We start from the raw sequence: 11054 nt of genomic DNA, 5'->3' as shown, positions 1-11054 counted from the left end.
TACATGTTATTTTAAGTTGTAGAATTATATTATTTTTTTGTAATATCATTAGTAATTGCTTTGCCACTCTCCATTATGTAGATGGTTTAGAAAATAATTTTACTACTAATTATAAAATTACTTATTAATTACAAAATTAGTTATTCTAAAATTAATTATTTAATTTTTGCAAATTTAATTTCCAAAATCTTGATTGATGTGTAACCTGTTTAGATATATTAAAATTTACAAATAAAGTACACTATTTTTTATGTAAATAAACATATATATTTATCATACAGTTGTTTACAAATAAGATAATATACTTTCTCATTCCCACTATTAAAATAATATACAATACGTTCAATATACATCTTAATTTCTACGTAAAATATTGTACAGATTTGTTGGACAATTCAATAATAGATTTGTTTAAAAAATGTTTCAAAAGCACCTTAAAATTACTGATAAAATTACAAAAAATCTAAAAAAATACTAGTAATATAACATCGAATTAAGGATTAATTAATTAGTAAAATACCATTGAATCACTCGAGTTTGGGTTTGTTCTCCAGTTTCTTCGGCAATATTACATGGTATCGGTGGTTCAATATCCATTTCATCCAGATATATTTCATCGTTTGGAATTCTCCATTTAATTGCCATATTGTGTAGAATGCAGCAAGCATTAACAACGAGAGCTATATAACAAAATATTTCACCAATATATACAGATTGCAAAAAATAGTAAAATTATAAAATAGTGACCTTAAACTAACATATAAAATAACGTAAAAGCAAAATAAAACTTAATCATGGCTACTTTCGCGACAGATCAAAATGATTCAGATTAAAATGATCTCTACGCTATAATTATTCAAATTTTAAATTTCATTAGAACTATTATAATGAAATTTCAAGTTTGAGCAATCATAGCCACAGATTATTTTAATGTAGATCATTTTGATTCTGTTGCAAAAGCAGTTAAAAATACGAAAAAAAGTTATAAAGAAAATTATAAAACAATAAATAGAATTAAAAAGTGAAATTACCAGCAAATTGTGGAGAATAATGTAAAGCTCGTTCTTTCCGTAAGCAACGCCAGCGACCTTTTAGAATGCCGAAACATCGCTCTATAGTCACACGAGTCCGGACATGATGATCTGTATACCTTGCGCCTGGAGTTCCTTCTACTTGATTTAATTGTGGCGTCAGTAAAAAAGGTAGAAGAGGATATGCAGAATCACCTAAAATACGTACAATGTTAGTCTTTAACCAACGCTAATATTTTTGTTTGATAGATGCATAATTAAAGAAAATTATAAGTACTATAAGAGAAGTTCACTGAAGCTTGAATATAATTGAATATAATTCTTATTATGGATTTTGTAGGCTTTCCAGCAACGACACAGAGCGACAAGTGTATCGTTCTATCTTTGCTGTTCACTAGTATTGAAAGATAATAGAACGATACACTGTGTCGCTCTGTGTCATTGTTGGAAAGCCTACATTATTACAATATAATTATTTACCTATAAGCCAGGAATTTATTTCACCTTCTCTGTGCCTTTGCTCTAAATGAGCAAATACTCTCGATGATCGGAGCACTCGGGCATCGTGTGTTCGGCCACCATGGGCACTATTTACGGCAAGAATTTCGCACTTGGAATCACAAGTCTGAAATTACATTATTTAGTAGTTTATTATTATTATCATTAGTATATATATGTATTATTATTATTAATATTATTATTATTATTTATTTATTGTGATACATATTCTAGCATTACACAGTATATTTATATACTTACAACCAATACATTTAATGAATGATATAACTTTCGATTGATAAATAGGTATTCCCTTTCAATTTCTGGTGGAAAAATAGCAACGTGTGTTCCATCAATTGCTCCAATAACTCCTGGAAAACCGCCAGTTTCTGAAAAATCTGAAAAATAAATATTAGAATACTAAAATATTTTTATCCTTCATAATCTACTGATTAAAACTTATATTGAATGTTATATAAAATAAATAATAAAATTATAATATAAAAACTGACTAGAAATTTATATTTATTCGATCTGCATTCTACGTACATACATAAATCATATAATTATTAATTATTACCTTTGTTTGATGCTTTGAATTCTGTCAGCGGTTACTGGAAAACAAATCCAATCGTCAATAATACAATTCAATGCATTGACAGTCGCATGAAGGGAACGGCTTAATGACGTTTGAGACATACACGTAAAGAAATCTTGGCCTGTTCTTCTCTGATAGGATCCTGATGCAAAGAAGTTTAATGATGCTAGTATCTAAATAAAATAACAAGAATTGAATCAGAAAGATTAAAAAAATTATTAGGAATTTAATAGCTTTACACAAATAGAAAATTCAAAATACATTGTACCTGTAATTCATGAGATATTGCAGTTTTCCGTGATATTTGTGGCATGAATGCCACCAATTGTGCAATAAGCATACGAGTTGCATCTTTTGTCAGTCTAAAACAGAGCTGTCCACATTTTGCTCTTTTCGGCCGATTTCCGAGATTCACCGCCCAGCGACCCCCACTCGCGCTCGAGGCCTTAGCAACGCGTTGACCGATAGCCGTAACTAAGATGCACGGCGCTCCGTCTCAGGGACGATGCATCTGTAACGCGATGCCGTTCCGTACCCTTTCTTTAACTTTAAATTTAACTAAATATTTTCAATATTTTAAAATCGCGATTTTTTAATTATTATTTTTATTATTAATTATTTATTATATTTTATTTATATATGTTTATTTTTAGATTATATTTATATTTATAATAATTGTGGCAATAGATTTCCACGTCACCCATGAGGTACTATTGTTAACGCGTTTTTTTTTATAGTGGTTTCCCCTGTAGGCCTAGTCCACTTAAAAAGAAGAATTAAGAAATGAGCAAAAACGATAGAAAAATCAAAAATTAAAATTTTGTGCGACTACGCCGTTCGTACGATTCGATAACAGATGGAACATCTATTTCAATATTTGAAGTACTTATTCGCATCAACGAAGATAATGATGCATCCTTCAAACAAGAGCGTCTGTCGGTTTTTATATATTTCATTTTTGAAAAAGAGCATTCACATAAGTAAGTCGAGCCAAACATAGAAAAAAATCGAAGACCGAAATTTCTAAGCCTCGGATAAGTCGCTACGTCTAAAATTTTAAAAACTTCTATTCCTTTTTCCGGTCGCGTTTTAAGGGAAAGTTCAGATTGTAAATCACAAAGTTCCTGTTGCAATTCTATATTTTGCTCTTCGATTTGCGCAGTAAAAGGATTCTCGAGAAGAATAAGATCATTTCTCAACATTTCAAAATCACTAAACCGTGTATTAAATTGACTAATAAGTGAATCGATTAACTGGAGATGCTTCTGAAAATTGCAACTTTTGCCATGCTCTTCGAAAAGAACTTGACAAGATGGGAAAAAATGTAAATTATCTGTCACTATATGATTTTTAAATAATAATAACTGTCTACGGAAAGAATCAATGGCGCTAACTAATTGAGAAATAACTTGATTCGGTCTTTGAAGCTTCAAATTTAAAATATTTAAATGGTTAGTCAAATCAGTAATAAAAGCGAGCTCACTGAGAAATTCTAAATCTTCTAGAAAAAATTTATATTCGTCGCATTTTGCAACAGATATTTCTTGCAAGAAAAGGAAGATTTCTTTTCTTATTGCAAAAAATTTCTCTAAACATTTTCCGGCACTAAGCCAGCGGACCTCGCAATATAAAGGGAGATCGGTCGGTATAAGTTGCGTTATGCTCTTCGAGAAAGTGTTGAAACTTGCGATGGGAAAGAAATTTATGACCACCTTTAATAAAATTAACAATTTGCGTTACCGTTTGCATAGCACTACTAAGTTTAACAGTTTTCCCGCATAACGCTTCTTGATGAATAATACAATGAATCATCGGAAATTTTAAATCTCGCTGTCTGATCTGACCGAGGAATCCATTTTTTGAACCTGTCATCGCTTTGGTACCATCTGTTATTATAGACGAACATTTTGTAAAATCTAAATTAAATTTATTGAGAGTTTTTTCTACAGCTCTGAAGATATCTATACCCATAGTTGTATCATGCAAAGCAACAAAGTCTAAAAGCTCCTCGACACATGAGAAATCGTTTTGGACGATTCGAATAAAAATACTCAACTGGCTCACGTGTCGATTATCGGTGCTTTCATCAAGACACAATGAGAAGTACGAACAAGTTGCTAACAAAGATTTTAATCTATCTTCAATAGATAATGCAATATTAGTAATTCTACGTCCTACTGTTTGATGGCTAAGCGGAATACTCGTAACTTCGTCAACTGTCAATTTACCGTCAAAGGATTTTACTGTCTCAACGAGACAGTTTTTTATAAATTCACCATCACTAAACGATTTGGAATGCTTCGCGATGAGGAACGAAATAGCGTATGATGCAGCCAAAGCTTTTGCATTATTGTTACCGGCGTTAGAAATTAATAAATCAGAAGAATTATCTGCCTGATAAACTAATTTTAAACCTTCAAGAATTTTTAATTTTTCCTCAGACGTATAACTAGAATATTGTCCGGAATGTTTGACTCTATAATGTCTTTTGAGATTGTATCTTTTTACGACAGACGGCTCGTAACCACAGAGAACACAAGTTGTTCGATTGCGAACAAAAACGAAGAAAATATCTTCCCATATTCTATCATACCTCTGTTCGTAGTTCTGCTTACTTCCATCAGCCATCCTTCAAATAATCGATGAAATCTTGAAATTCTGAGCACTCTCTCGCAGGAAGACGGATCCCACGCAAAGTCTGCGCGGCCAGATTATACGCAATTGTTTAACCGTTATTTATTTGTCTTAACCGATTCTTTACTCCAAAGCGTGTCTCAGCGTAACGTCTTCCTGCGAGAGAGTGCTCAGAATTTCAAGATTTCATCGATTATTTGAAGGATGGCTGATGGAAGTAAGCAGAACTACGAACAGAGGTATGATAGAATATGGGAAGATATTTTCTTCGTTTTTGTTCGCAATCGAACAACTTGTGTTCTCTGTGGTTACGAGCCGTCTGTCGTAAAAAGATACAATCTCAAAAGACATTATAGAGTCAAACATTCCGGACAATATTCTAGTTATACGTCTGAGGAAAAATTAAAAATTCTTGAAGGTTTAAAATTAGTTTATCAGGCAGATAATTCTTCTGATTTATTAATTTCTAACGCCGGTAACAATAATGCAAAAGCTTTGGCTGCATCATACGCTATTTCGTTCCTCATCGCGAAGCATTCCAAATCGTTTAGTGATGGTGAATTTATAAAAAACTGTCTCGTTGAGACAGTAAAATCCTTTGACGGTAAATTGACAGTTGACGAAGTTACGAGTATTCCGCTTAGCCATCAAACAGTAGGACGTAGAATTACTAATATTGCATTATCTATTGAAGATAGATTAAAATCTTTGTTAGCAACTTGTTCGTACTTCTCATTGTGTCTTGATGAAAGCACCGATAATCGACACGTGAGCCAGTTGAGTATTTTTATTCGAATCGTCCAAAACGATTTCTCATGTGTCGAGGAGCTTTTAGACTTTGTTGCTTTGCATGATACAACTATGGGTATAGATATCTTCAGAGCTGTAGAAAAAACTCTCAATAAATTTAATTTAGATTTTACAAAATGTTCGTCTATAATAACAGATGGTGCCAAAGCGATGACAGGTTCAAAAAATGGATTCCTCGGTCAGATCAGACAGCGAGATTTAAAATTTCCGATGATTCATTGTATTATTCATCAAGAAGCGTTATGCGGGAAAACTGTTAAACTTAGTAGTGCTATGCAAACGGTAACGCAAATTGTTAATTTTATTAAAGGTGGTCATAAATTTCTTTCCCATCGCAAGTTTCAACACTTTCTCGAAGAGCATAACGCAACTTATACCGATCTCCCTTTATATTGCGAGGTCCGCTGGCTTAGTGCCGGAAAATGTTTAGAGAAATTTTTTGCAATAAGAAAAGAAATCTTCCTTTTCTTGCAAGAAATATCTGTTGCAAAATGCGACGAATATAAATTTTTTCTAGAAGATTTAGAATTTCTCAGTGAGCTCGCTTTTATTACTGATTTGACTAACCATTTAAATATTTTAAATTTGAAGCTTCAAAGACCGAATCAAGTTATTTCTCAATTAGTTAGCGCCATTGATTCTTTCCGTAGACAGTTATTATTATTTAAAAATCATATAGTGACAGATAATTTACATTTTTTCCCATCTTGTCAAGTTCTTTTCGAAGAGCATGGCAAAAGTTGCAATTTTCAGAAGCATCTCCAGTTAATCGATTCACTTATTAGTCAATTTAATACACGGTTTAGTGATTTTGAAATGTTGAGAAATGATCTTATTCTTCTCGAGAATCCTTTTACTGCGCAAATCGAAGAGCAAAATATAGAATTGCAACAGGAACTTTGTGATTTACAATCTGAACTTTCCCTTAAAACGCGACCGGAAAAAGGAATAGAAGTTTTTAAAATTTTAGACGTAGCGACTTATCCGAGGCTTAGAAATTTCGGTCTTCGATTTTTTTCTATGTTTGGCTCGACTTACTTATGTGAATGCTCTTTTTCAAAAATGAAATATATAAAAACCGACAGACGCTCTTGTTTGAAGGATGCATCATTATCTTCGTTGATGCGAATAAGTACTTCAAATATTGAAATAGATGTTCCATCTGTTATCGAATCGTACGAACGGCGTAGTCGCACAAAATTTTAATTTTTGATTTTTCTATCGTTTTTGCTCATTTCTTAATTCTTCTTTTTAAGTGGACTAGGCCTACAGGGGAAACCACTATAAAAAAAAACGCGTTAACAATAGTACCTCATGGGTGACGTGGAAATCTATTGCCACAATTATTATAAATATAAATATAATCTAAAAATAAACATATATAAATAAAATATAATAAATAATTAATAATAAAAATAATAATTAAAAAATCGCGATTTTAAAATATTGAAAATATTTAGTTAAATTTAAAGTTAAAGAAAGGGTACGGAACGGCATCGCGTTACAGATGCATCGTCCCTGAGACGGAGCGCCGTGCATCTTAGTTACGGCTATCGGTCAACGCGTTGCTAAGGCCTCGAGCGCGAGTGGGGGTCGCTGGGCGGTGAATCTCGGAAATCGGCCGAAAAGAGCAAAATGTGGACAGCTCTGGTCTAAAACATAAAAAGCATGTAATCACGCGCTGCAATATAAAGCTTTGTCACTACTAAAGAACTTTAAATATGAAAATTTACCTGTACAGCTTGCGAAATTGGCTATCAGACACTGAAAAAGGATCTAATGTATCTCTGAGTAACATTCGTGTAACCTTCATAATCTGATTGCGTTTCAAAGCCTCTTCATCATCCTCTTCTTCAAGTATTAAAACAGCCATGAATATTTCCATTTTTGTTACTTTTTCGGGCTTTATTATTTGTACGACACTTAACCTTAAATAGAATCTGTGGTCTCCACACGCGTCACGACGCTGTCTATAGTTTCTCTCTCGCTCTGTTTTTCAACTTCTCTCTCTCTCTCTCTCGGATTTCACCATTCGACAAGAAATTTCTTGCCGAACAAACTCCCGTGAGATGGCACGCATTTCCACTAGGATGAAAGTTACTGAATCGCTCGAACTGCTCACTTTTAGTATTTTCATTAAATTTTAGATACAGAATCGACCCCATGATCTTATTTGATTCAAATAAGGCCATCAAGATTTGATTATAAATCTGACTAGTTTTGAAGACATGCTTAAGAAGAGAAAGGCATTATCTTAGAAGACTTTGTGCTTAAGACAGTCTTAAATATAAGAACGGAATATGGAATACCGTCCTTTATTTCAAAAAATGAGAGTTTAAATTTAAAAAGAGTTAGCTAAAATCTTTATTTCGAAAAGTCACAGTTGTTTTCCGACATATTTGCTGACCAAAAATGTCTCCCGAGTAAATCTTACAATAAAATTCTGCGCTATTAACAGAGTGTCCAATAATAATTTAATGGCACTCATTGGTCGTATATATGTATACGTATATATTCACAAATATGTTTCGGCAGTGCAGCGCGTGGCCTTATATCCTCACTCAGCGGAATTCTAACTGCGAGAAAAGACGCCGCGTAGCGGCGAAAGCACGAACGAGTGCACGACTTTACGGACGGTTTTCCGCGAGTGCTTTCGCGCGCAGTCTTGTCTGGCGGTGTAGCATATGTTACAGGCGTTTTACTATCAAAATATAATTGTGGCTTACGGAGATTCTGAACGCCTTTGAGAAGTCTGTTGTTTTTTTCCTGTTTTATCGTCAAAATGTGATGTTAGATAAACTATAAATCTATTTATTGGCTATACGGATTGCTTTTTACCTAAAATTGCTCAGAAACGTATATAGTGCTCGCAAAATTTAAAACTACACTGACTTTTTTCTTAAGGGTTTGAACGGCCAATTTCACATTTATTCGAAACATGATATGCTTTTTTATTTTTGTGCTCTCCAATCTTCAGGTTGCAAAAATATAATTTCCTAATAAATTTTTTTATAACATAATTCTATTAATTTCGCAATGCAATAATCGGTTTTAACATTTTCACATGAAAAAATATGTATGTAAATATATATTTAGAAATATATGTAAATATTACATATATTTTGAAATATATGTATGTATATTTATATTTTTTTATTTGTTATTGCTTTATAATCATTACTATATTTGCAAAATATAATTTATATATATCATTTATATTATAGAATTATATGTATTTATATTAAATTTTTTTATTTGCTATTATACTTAAGTAATAACTCACTTAATAAAGTAATAACAAATAAAAAAAATGTATAATTTTATTTTATTATTATTCGACACATTTGGATAAAAAATGAGAAATTCTAGAACAAAGGAACATTTTACTTACAGACAAGTGACGCAGTTTACTAAACTTATATTTTATTAACGCTCGTATTTTCATTTCTGTGATAATAATTCTTTCTAATTTGATAATAGATTTGTAATTAGCAGAAAAGTGCGTATATAAGTACAAATATGTTAGAAGAAATTCTGCTCGAAATTTACAGTGCAAATACTCTTCTTTCTTCTGCAAGCAAAGGAAATGTTATTACTTTATCTTCTTTTTTATACTCCACATTTCACATGGTAATTTTTTAAATCAAGAATTTAATATATTCGATAAATTAACAAATATTGTTTGTAAACAAATCAATTATAAATTTCCAAAAAATTAGTGCATGCTTAGTTCAAACTCGAACATATAAAATTACGGAATATTAAAAAAGATATATTGAGATAAATAATTATAATATAATAAGAAAATATATAAATTAAGTAACAAAAAGCAAAAATTATAAATAGTGTAAAGTTTAATAATTTTATAGTTTAATATTTTAATAGTTTAATCATTTATATATATATAAGTTTAATAGTATATAATTAGTATATTATATGTATATATATATATATATATATATATATATATATATATAAGTAGTCCCCACGGGCGGTCTCGCAGGTCACGAATTTTACCGAAATAAGTCGATCACTTCTCCGTGTCCTAAATCAAAATCTCTAAAAACTCACCTTTAAAAAAAGGTAAAAAAAGGCGACCAGTTAAGGGCACGCCATTAACAAAAATTATCCATTGCAAACCCATGTACAATAGAATTGTATGAAAAATTATCGATTATAAACCCATGTACAATCGTAACAAAAGTAATGAAATAAAAAAAAAATTGCGCCAAGTGAAAGTAGAAACTTGTACCAGTGGAAAAAAAAGTTGCAGACATATATAGAGTCGTATAATGAATCAATAAAAATTTAAATTTGCAAATGTAGAATTGTACCATAAAAAAACTTATCTTTTAAAAAAAAAGATAAACAAGATGCCAAGTCCATGCGCCATGTGAAAAAGTGTTAAACAAAAAAGTATTTTTAAGTAAAAAAATCTATCAATTGACAAAAATTTATGTTCTAAAATTAATATCTCTACAAAAAGTAATGTCCAATTATTGCGCGAATAAATAAACATTTTTATAAAAAATTAAAATTTAAAAACTTATGCAAATTTAAAATTAATATAAAATAAAAAGAAATAAAAAAATTTTAGTTAAAAAAACTGGGCGCGCTGCTAAATAATATTCTAATGATATTAAAATTAAATTGTTACTTTTAAACTCATTGCAGCGCGCCCAGTTTTTTTAACTAAAATTTTTTTATTTCTTTTTATTTTATATTAATTTTAAATTTGCATAAGTTTTTAAATTTTAATTTTTTATAAAAATGTTTATTTATTCGCGCAATAATTGGACATTACTTTTTGTAGAGATATTAATTTTAGAACATAAATTTTTGTCAATTGATAGATTCTTTTACTTAAAAATACTTTTTTGTTTAACACTTTTTCACATGGCGCATGGACTTGGCATCTTGTTTATCTTTTTTTTAAAAGATAAGTTTTTTTATGGTACAATTCTACATTTGCAAATTTAAATTTTTATTGATTCATTATACGACTCTATATATGTCTGCAACTTTTTTTTTCCACTGGTACAAGTTTCTACTTTCACTTGGCGCAATTTTTTTTTTATTTTATTACTTTTGTTACGATTGTACATGGGTTTATAATCGATAATTTTTCATACAATTCTATTGTACATGGGTTTGCAATGGATAATTTTTGTTAATGGCGTGCCCTTAACTGGTCGCCTTTTTTTACCTTTTTTTAAAGGTGAGTTTTTAGAGATTATATCATTCATTTTTGTATATGATAAGCATCTTTAAATAAATAAGCAAATTCAATTTTTCTGGCATTTTCTTATTTTAGGTACATATACAGGGTGTCCGGTAACTAACGGACCAACGATTACAAATGGATTCTTTGGTCAATTTGGGAACGATTTTTCCTCAGCGAAAATGTCAAAAAAGGTCATCATTTTTTACAACTTTCCAATATTTGTCATTATGTATCTTTATAACTAAGCCTCAAATTAAAA

General features: G+C 30.7%; 1 long non-coding RNA gene across 1 annotated transcript; it reads right to left on the bottom strand.

Annotated features, from left to right (window-relative positions):
- Positions 1 to 7060: 7060 nt before the first annotated feature.
- Positions 7061 to 8621, bottom strand: LOC146722899 (uncharacterized). Its single transcript, XR_014924866.1, has 2 exons — positions 7305 to 8621; positions 7061 to 7223 (listed from the first exon to the last, which is right to left on the bottom strand). It is a non-coding gene; the product is annotated as an uncharacterized LOC146722899 (long non-coding RNA).
- Between the last annotated feature and the right edge of the window lie 2433 nt (positions 8622 to 11054).

The sequence above is a fragment of the Nylanderia fulva genome, unplaced genomic scaffold, assembly GCF_048542155.1.
Source record: "Nylanderia fulva isolate GAGA-0341 unplaced genomic scaffold, ASM4854215v1 Scaffold258, whole genome shotgun sequence".
NCBI classification, from domain to species: domain Eukaryota; kingdom Metazoa; phylum Arthropoda; class Insecta; order Hymenoptera; family Formicidae; genus Nylanderia; species Nylanderia fulva.
The sequence above is the reverse complement of the archived record's forward strand: the minus strand, read 5'-3'. Positions and strand labels throughout refer to the sequence as shown.